The sequence below is a fragment of the Ixodes scapularis genome, unplaced genomic scaffold, assembly GCF_016920785.2.
Source record: "Ixodes scapularis isolate PalLabHiFi unplaced genomic scaffold, ASM1692078v2 PGA_scaffold12__126_contigs__length_90152505, whole genome shotgun sequence".
NCBI classification, from domain to species: domain Eukaryota; kingdom Metazoa; phylum Arthropoda; class Arachnida; order Ixodida; family Ixodidae; genus Ixodes; species Ixodes scapularis.
The window spans coordinates 45,909,203-45,919,433 of record NW_024609838.1 but is presented as its reverse complement, the minus strand read 5'-3'; the positions used below and the strand labels follow the sequence as shown (position 1 = coordinate 45,919,433).

General features: G+C 46.7%; 1 pseudogene; it reads right to left on the bottom strand.

Moving 5' to 3' along the window:
• Window positions 1–2,086: 2,086 nt before the first annotated feature.
• Window positions 2,087–7,323, bottom strand: LOC120846190 (annotated as a pseudogene).
• Between the last annotated feature and the right edge of the window lie 2,908 nt (window positions 7,324–10,231).

Sequence of the window (10,231 nt, the reverse complement as noted above, 5' to 3'; positions counted from 1 at the left end):
TTTTGTTCTAGGTATCCTTTCGTCGTTTTCCGAGAGATCCCATCCTCTACAAGAAATGGATTATCGCAATGAAAAGAGACGAAGGTGCTAACTTCCGCGTAAACATGAAATGGACGAAAGTGTGCTTCAAGCACTTCCGTACATGTGACTTTATACCTGGCGTGGCTAGCGGGCACAACCTCCTTAGGGACACTGCCGTACCATCAGTGTTCGCCTTCAAACCGCAAAGGAAAGTTCAAAAGCCCCCAAAACGACGTGCACCACCACTGCTAAAGAAAAATGACCAGCCACTGCAGCCAGTGGCACCGACAGCTCAAGCGAGTGAAGACGTGCACAAAGACGCAGTGATGGGCAGCAGTGATGAAGTGGATGCCGCTGTTGCAAGCCAAGTGGAACTGGTTCACGACTGCTGTTCACCTGGTGCAGAAGTCGAGCATCTTGCAAGTGTAGTTGACCAGCAGATGAGAGAAATAGCACGGCTTCGTGATGAATGTGAACAGCTGAGACAGCAACTGGAAAACGCAAGGGGTGCACTACGAGAGCTTCATGCAGGAAAAATCCGCCTCGAGTGCCAGATTTCGCAAGAGCAGGGAAAATCAACTTCCTTTTGCATCGAGCGCTTCAAAGGCTGCGATGAAGACTTCATGTTTTACACTGCTCTTGTGAGATATCAACACTTCGCAGCATTGCTGCGTTTTCTGGACACTGGGAAAGATGGCTGCAATGTCTTGCGGACAGAAAGTAGCAGTGGGGAGAATTCTTTGAGGGGCCGTAAGCGAAAACTAACCACAGAGAATGAACTCTTTTTAGTTCTTGTGAGAGTAAGTCTTGGTCTCTTCGAAGCAGACTTGGCCCACAGGTTTTCCGTTGCGCAGTCCACAGTGTCAAGGATTTGCATCTCCTGGTTGAATTTTCTGCATGCAAAGTTGAGCTCATTTCCCCTGTAGGCACCAGGGGAAACAACAGATGCAATGATGCCAGGTGATTTTGTTAAGAAATATGCATCAACGAGGGTAATTCTGGATGCAACGGAAGTACAGTGTGACGTGCCGACTCTCCGTCGCTTCAGTCGAGCACATACTCAATGTACAGATCAGCAAGCACCATTAAAGGGCTTGTCGGTGTACTGCCTAATGGGCTTCTGGCCTTCGTGTCCGAGCTTTACACAGGATCGACATCAGACAGAGAAACTGTCATAAGGAGCGGCTTTTTAGAGTTGACATTTGAAGAGAACGGTTCCGTGATGGTTGATAAGGGTTTCCTCATTGAGGGTTTGTTTGAGAGAAAAGGCGTAAAGCTGTCTGCCCCTTTTCTTGAGGGGCCGCACGTTCACAGATGGACAAGTACAAAAAACAAAAGAAATCGCATCTCTAAGAATTTATGTGGAACGTAAAATACAAAGAATTAAGGCACATCATATATTCGATCGGTCGATACCACTGACCCTTGCCCCTGTACCTAACCAGATTTGGACAGTGGCAGCTATACTCACGAATTTTCAGTCCCGTCCCGTCTCATAAATCACACAGGAAGCGCAGATATGATGGCAGGCTGAAACCTAACGCGCATATTTATGACAAGTGCACGTAAACTTTGCCTCTCCCATAAAATATTGATTGAGTGCCCACTCGAAGTACAGACAGAATCATGAGAAAGGGGGACGGGCACTTTCTAGGTTTGGGAACGAAAAAGCAGGGCAGACTTGCGAGGGACCTTGCTTAATGTGTGTGCCTTTAAATAGGGGGTGGGTGCCTGTTTGCCATATGGGCACATGCTCTGTAGTTTCCCGATATGTTAATTTTACTTTGCGTTATGTGTGTCGGAGCTTTGTGCGTCTTGTACGCGTGCTGACCTTCATGAAAGAAACCTGTCATGAGTGTAGTGCTTGTGTGGTCTCTTTTTGTTTCGTACTCGTTAATGAGAGGGAGCATTTTGTTGAAACGGCAGAAATGACTGCCGGCGTGATGAATCATAAATGCTACTGTGCCGAGGGAAGGGGTGACAAACTTGATTGAAACACAACAGTTCACCCAGCCAGAGACATCTTTATTCTTTATTTAGCCCTAACTACTCAGTTCAAGCAAGTTTACTTGCGAGCAACATAGGGCAACATGTGCCGAAAGTAAAAATCGTCAAGCTTTCAACGCATTTCCACCCAGTCCTGAAAATTAAAGCGAATGCGCTCAACGACTATCCACTTCTTTGAGCAGACAACGAAGTCTCCCCAGCGACATCCGGTCAGAGCCAATTGGCCAAGCACCTGGGCATACTGGTCATGGTCCCGGTCAAGATGTGGCTCATCGTTTTCATTGAATGTTATGTAGAAGTTCTGCATCCTGGCATAATCTGGTTCAGTGTTCTTGAGTGAATACGGACATTTGATTTCAAGAACTCCATACGAGAGCTCCTCTGGATCATATACCAGCCTGTCAGGTGTGGCACCAAGCCACGGGAATCCAGGGTTCACTACTAAGCCGCAGTGCTGGAGCGACACATTGTGCTTGAAATTAGTCATAACAGCTGTATAGCGGTCCGTAGCCAAACTTTCATTTCTTAGCCCATACTGAACTGCGCGAACATGCGAGATATCTTTTTGGCTCGATGAGGTTCCGCAAGCCCGTTTCTGTCCACCGTTCTCGCTTGGATCCACGACAAAAACTTGAAGCGGTTAATCGGTTGCGCCGCGCGTCTCGCCAGTGCGCACTCCGTCCTTGCTGTCTGGAGTTCAGCTCGAGCTCCCTGGCATTTTCCGGTGACACTTCGATCGCCTGGACAAACAATAAAAGTCGTTATAGCATATGAACACAACACATCTGTGACAGCTCTAGATTACCGCATTTCTCCTGGCCCACCTGCTTTGCTAAGTGGTGATTGTGCAAACAGTTTTTCTTTTCTGCTTGACTGGAAATGATAATGCAGGATGTTATGCCTAATGCATGAACCTGCAGGGCAGTCAAGTTTTGCCTGACACGAAGCACAACCTAACCCCAAATATCTGCAACGTCGAGGTAGCCCTTTCGCCATGTTTTTGTTAGTATGCAGTACTGTGGAGTCTCTCCTTCCACTTCGTCGGTGCTGACTTAAGCAGTTTTTGTTTGCGTATGATTACAGCAGTCGCAATGCTATCGACTGTCCCGTGCAATTCCAGATGACTTCACTTATGGGCAGCTATTCGAAGGCGTGAAGGTTTGAAGGCTTAGCAGGAAAGGAGCCAGATTACCATCGAGGCTGTGGGAGGAACGCCGTCAGGGATTGACAATTTTCGTTAGACGTGGAATGCTTCTTTCACATATTGCGACTGTAAGAGTAAAACTGGTGCAACAGCAGGTACACTGAGAGTCATCGCAACGGTTGGGTTAACATACTCTGGCCACCGTCGGAATGTCTGTCGCAGCGCCATATGTTTGTTTTTGCTTACAATACAATGTATACGTCCTCATATACGTGAACATATCACATTTACATGAACTAACCGATAAGTTCTCATTTTTACATTCCTAATACAAGACGAGGCATTTCAGTTTTAGCCTTGCAACGGCATGAAACCCTGTCTCTCCTGGTCACGTGGCACACAGCAGACGCTGCCGACGCTGCTACAGGATTCCAGCTGGGTGGAACCCTGTCGAAGAGCCACTGCGACAGTGCCACTGCAATTTTAGTTGAATAGAGACAGGAATCGCAGCATGTGAAACGGGCTTACAGGCGGCATCTCGCACTCATAAACATAGGTGGCAGCAGAGTCGCCAATGCGAGCCGCGCTGGCGATCAATCGATGGTGGCACACTCTGACCAATACCCAGCGGGTATGCGTCAAATTTCCCTTTATAAGGTGCGTGCAAACCTCTGAAATAAAGAGTTGTTAGTCAGCGCTCGTCTTGTGAACTTCCTTGCTTGGTGACCTAGTTTGTGCTATGCGTTATGTCTTACGATCATACCAACCAGCCCAACAATGTATTGTACTGGCTGCCACTGTTGCCGTAAGCGGCACTTACCGTCAATATTTGCCATTCCTCCGCACTGAACGTGCCAGAGAATGTGTGCTGTGGAGTCCCATCGAAGAGGGAGAGCTCCGGTACTGAAGTTGCAAGGCCGATTCCTGCAGAAATGTTTGCCGAGGTCGGGGGGACGTCTTGTAGCCGGAGAGTAGCATTGCCTACTGAAAAGACAGCGGTGAACCAGCAGGTGCAAGCCCAAGTTTTGTGCCCGTTAGCGGCCCTCGGGCAGCCAGTAGTACTGCGCCAAAGTCCTGGTTTCCAAGGCTCTGGAGAGTTCATGCAGCAACTCCAGCTGCCATTGCTCGTCTTGCTTCTTGGCGCAGGCATCAAACAGCCGCACTGGCATTCGTGTGGGCACGCCGCCTTCACGGGGAGTCCTCCAATCCACGTCTTGGACACTCATTGGCCTGATGCCTTGTCGTTGAGGGACACGACACTGTTGTGGGAGCTCGGTGCACAACAACTCTGGCGGTGTCTCCTTGTAGCCTTTTGTGTTCAACAAGATAATCAACCGAAGAGTGGCGAGAATGTGGCTGCACGCACCGCTTGCTCCAGCAGGGCACTCAGAAGTTGCACCTGTCACTGCACCAGCGTCAAGCCTAAATGAGACTTGAATATTAAATGGCACCTTTTAAAGGCTTAAGGTGAGCAAGTTGGCAAAAGTAAAAGAAGAGGAAGACCGCTTAAAGAAGACAGAAGAAAAGGAAAAAGAAAATTCCGACAGCAGAAAGGTCGATCCGTTTAAGGAAAAGAAATTCCGAATTTAAAGAAAAAGAAAACCAAAATGAAGTGTAAAGGATGAAAAAATCTAAGTTAGTGTAAAAAAAAAAGAAAACCGAAACCAAGAATTAGCAGAAAAGGAAAAAGAGGCATCACTAAATGTTGCTAGTCCAGCGGTACGAATGTTATATTTTTTCTCTGTGTGTTTTTCATGTTCAGCTGGCCCCATTCACAAGCAACTTATATCGCACTCCAGTCTTCTTCTGGCTCCTAAAGCATGTAACTTGTGCGTTGACGACACCGAGCCTGTTGGGATAACAAGGAAGAATATGTGAGCTTCGCTAAATGCCTTGTTTTTAGAGCGCAGCTCTTAGGGGCCCGTTTCCGGCTTGAGCGGCGTCGGCGTCGGCGTTGGCGTCGGTGTCGGCGTAACCGCGCGGTGCATCATGGGAAATGTCCCATAATGCACCGCGCGAGCCCTCCACCGGGGTCACGTGACTTCGTGGGGGGGCACGTGACCCCCCCCGAGGTCACGTGACCCCCCGAAGTCACGTGACTCCCCTGAGGTCACGTGACCCCCTCCTCGAGGTCACGTGACCCCCCGAGGTCACGTGACCCCCGCCGATGTCGAGTGACCCCCCGATGACGTCATCGACACTGATGACGTCACCGGCATCCACATCGTCATCGTCATCGATGACGTCATCATCAGTGATGATGACGATGACGATGCGGATGCCGGTGACGTCATCAGTGATGATGACGATGACGATGTGGATGCCTGTGACGTCATCAGTGATGATGACGATGACGATGTGAATGCCGGTGACGTCATTAGTGATGATGACGTCATCAATGATGATGACGTCATCAGTGACGATGACGCTGTGGATGCCGGTGACGTCATCAGTGATGATGACGATGACGATGTGGATGCCGGCGATGTCATCAATGATGATGACGTCATCAGTGACGATGACGATGTGGATGCCGGTGACGTCATCAGTGATGATGACGATGACGATGTGGATGCCGGTGACGCCATCAGTGATGATGACGTCATCAGTGATGATGACGATGACGATGCAGATGCCGGTGACGTCATCAGTGATGATGACGATGACGATGTGGATGCCGGTGACGTCATCAGTGATGATGACGATGACGATGTGGATGCCGGTGACGTCATCAGTGATGATGACGATGACGATGTGGATGCCGGTGACGTCATCAGTGATGATGACGATGACGATGTGGATGCCGGTGACGTCATCAGTGATGATGACGATGACGATGTGGATGCCGGTGACGTCATCAGTGATGATGACGATGAGGATGTGGATGCCGGTGACGTTACCGACATCCGCATCGTCATCGTCATCATCACTAATGACGTCATCAGTGACGTCACTGATGTCGTCACCGGCATCCGCATCGTCATCGTCATCATCACTGATGACGTCGTCAGCGACGTCACTGATGACGTCACCGACATTCGCATCGTTATCGTCATCATCACTGGTGAAGTCATCAGTGACGTCACTAATGACTTCATCGGTACCCGCATCGTCATCGTCACTGATGACATCATCAGTGACGTCAGTGATGACATCATCGGCATTGGGGGTCACGTGACCCCCAAAGGTCACGTGACCCCCCCCCCCCCGGTTAGTCTAACCCCCCCCCCCCAGCGCCCTTCCCTCCTCCTCCTCAAGAGCTGCGCTCTAATTCGGCGTTACAGGGAGTTGTAAGCGGCTTTCACTTTTTTTTTGTTTTGTTTTTTCTATTGGTAAGCACCTTAAGGGCAGCAAAGAAAAAGGTACAGCCAGTGACCAAAGAAGTCGCTCATAAGAAAATGTGAGGTGGGAGCAGCATGCGGAATCTTCTCCGGGTTAGTGCTCATATAGGAAAAAATTAACTAATAAACTAAGTTATAGTGCCGTAATCTCCTGGTATATTCTTACTTGCTAAAGTTCAAGTGCAGGTGTTTCTACAGTTGCTGTGTTGTAGGATGGGCGTGCTAAGTCATGGTAAGTTGACATTGCGAACTAGATAAGAAGGAATACGTTGACCGCTTACACATTTGCACACTTGCGGGCTATAGCATCGGGAAGCTACGCGCGCACTTTGTTGTTATAAAATTCGTCTCCTCTCATTCAGTGATGTAAATACGCGCCGAAAGCTAAGGCCATTTCAGACCCGCGAGCCCAACAAGCTCGCTCCGTCATGGCATATAACTAAAGCCTCCCATCGGTAACCAAAGCTAGGCTGGCTCATGAAAACCACCTCGTTTAATTTAAGCAACGTTTTACATACCACCAAGCACTAACAATCGCTAACTTCCCAAGAGTTCAACGCGAACGTAAGAGCGCCGCTTTGGTAAGAACTGCTTTGCCCGGTTGCGTTGCAGATACGACTCCGGTGTTGCTACGACTGGAACAAAAAAGGGACGACGTGACCAAACGTAGCAAGTATTTTTTTCGCAGTGTTTACAAAGGAACGCAAGTTACGGAACGGTATTCACGTACGTCGAGTCGCAGACGTTCATCACTGAAGAAGGCAGGGTGTACGCTCCGGTGGCAAAGGCGTACGACTTGCTCCGCTGCCGTGACGATGGCGTTTCAAAAGCGCACAAGGCTTCTAACGCGCCCTCAGATCCCCGTGGTAAGTCTTCCAGGTTATCACGCCACATTGCGTGGTCGAAAGACGGAAAACTCCACCGTTCGCTCACTGCTTCGCACGCTTCGCTGCCGCCGGCTTGCCACAACGAACATGGCGACGCTCTCAGTGTTGCCAGACCACCAATCAATTTCGCATAAGGTCTATTCTACCTTGGAAAAGCGCAGCGAGTTGAATTCGACTGATTTCTTGGGAAGTTCAACAAGCACGGTAACACGCACGGCCGGCAATGCCTCTATCGTGGCCCAAGACTTCCAGGCACAAAACGCGTCTTAAAGAGGCCCTGCAATGATATTTAAGCGTCTACCTTTTTTTGCGGTTCCTGCATCTCTTGGGGTTCGGGCAAGCCAGCGGGCATGGAGCGAGTAGCTCAATATCAGTGCGTCGTATTTTAAGCGGACGACCGCGGAAACCTCCTTCACCCATGGGGGCGACCCGCGGTGCCTAAAACGCGCGGTATGTGAGGTCTTTGGTCCTGGGCTCACTACTGGTCTGAGCCACTATAATACTTCTCTTTAGTCAAAATACAAAATATAAGTGGGCGACCCATTTCAATTATTCATAAAAGTAGCTTTTGCTCAGCATTTTATATCAGAAAAGAAACATATGCAGTTTATAAAGTACATAAACACAAAATGACTTGTCGACATACCCGCCACCAAGCGGTGGAAAGGGCGGCGGATACAAGAAAGGTGTAGTGGGATCAGGCACCGACGAGCGGCGAGCGTAGAAAGGTTCCAGATGTACGCGGCGGCACTGTGTTCGTATACTGGCTCGAGGATCCGACCGGTTCCGAGCTTTCCGAAAGCCTTCGCGAGCAGGTTTGGCTTGCGTTTTGGCCGTTTGGGGGTATGACAGCGTGAAGAGGCTTCCGCTTCGAACTGATCTTTATCCGTGTTTGCTGTCGTTTGTGGCAAATGAAGTGTCGTGCTGAATTACTGTTTAATCGCGCAGCAAATGCAATGCGAGGCGCCCTGGCTCCCTGCTTCATACAGCTTATCCAAAACATGCTTTAGTGGCGCCCTCTCGAGCGGTCTGCACGGAGTGCGGCAACCGTGAGCGCTCGCTGAGCTCACTACCGCTCCTTTAGTTCAAGGCCACGCAAGCGACCAAGGACGTCATAAAGAAGGTTTTTTTTTGCGTGTTTTTGTAATTTATTTTTTGCCTATGGCTTTGAAGATAAAGCGAAATTTGAGAAAAGAAAAGTTTCATTAAGTTGCTACGTTCAGTGCGCTCTGGCTCGGTGCAAATAAAAAAAACAGTAAAAAAAGTCCTTGCAGGGTTCCTTTAAGGCTACGTCGATCAGCTCTGCCAACGTCTCGAACGAGTCGTCATTGTTGCGACAAGGCATCGTGATTCCACCCGCCTTCCAAACTGTCGCCAATGCTCTAGGTTTCGTCGACAGCACGACAGCTCGTGCAGAGACACTGCCCAGGCCAATTTCAACTTAATTGGATCTAAAGTGACTCGGAGTAATAAAAATATATTTAATAATTTGAATTTAGCCGATAATAGATGAATTGGAGGTATAATAGCACAAAATTGAAACAGTAACCAAAACGTCAATTAGGCGGAATAACAGTCGTTTGGGTCAATTGGAACTAAAGGATATCAAAATAGGAATCATAATGTAATTTAGATCAATATAAATCGATTTTGTTGCGCATTAACTCCAACGAATCAAAAGAATCACTAAAATATCGATTAGGTCGAATCGAAAAGTCAAAGTCAAGAGTAGCTCGAAGTAATCAATAAAGTAATATTAATGTGAATTAAGCTCGCAACAGATAAATTGGTTGTCTAGTAACACTAGGTAAACAAAGAGCCACCAAAATGTCAGTTATTTTAAATTAAACTGCATTAGTACGATTGAAACTCAAGCAATCAAAACACTAATTATTATGTCAATAAGGTCCAGAGTACTTACATTTGTTTCATATCAGCTCAATGTTATGAAAAGAGCAATTACATAACATTTTGACTGATTTAAATTCCAAGGGGTGAAATGTAACTTGAAAAATTAAAATAGCAATATTAATTTAAATCTGGCTCATAATACATCAATTGTTGGCCGCGTAACTCAAAGTAATCAATGGAATCATCACAATGTCAATCAGGCTAAACTAAACCTCACTGAGTCAAGAGTAATAATAGTGTCAATCGAGCTCATAAGATTGATCTAAATGTCAACTTGAACGAAATGAGTTCCACTATGTTAATAGTAACTCGAAGAAATTAAACGTGTAATAGGAATTGCTATTTAGCTTATAATAGATCAATTGGTGGTATAATGCCTGAAAAAAGTAAACGAGTCACCAAAATGTCAATTACCACTAATTCAAGTGAAATGAATCACTAGAAACTCGAAGTAATGAAATAATTAATTATGTCAATTAAGCTTATAATAATTCAGTTAGCTGAATATTATCTCAAATAATCGAAAGACTAAAATTTAGTTTATAATAAATCAATTGGTTGAATATTAGCTGAAACTAATAAGGAAACCCCTGGAATGCCAATTAGGCCGAACTAAAATCAGTTGACAAAAATAAACAAAAATAGTCGGAATAATAAATGTGAATTGAGATTGTTCTTGCGCTATGATAAGTCGGATTAATCAATGTAATTGGCAATGTGTAAATTACGTTAACATTAAGTCTATTCATTTAATACTAAGTCGAGGTAATTAAAAGAGTAATATTAACATTAAACAAGCTTCTAGCAAATCAATTGGTTGAACACTAGCCCAAAATAATCAAAAGTCCTCAACATGTCAATTACCTTGGATTAAAGTACAAAACAGTAGTAATGGTTTCACTTGAGCTCATATAAATAAT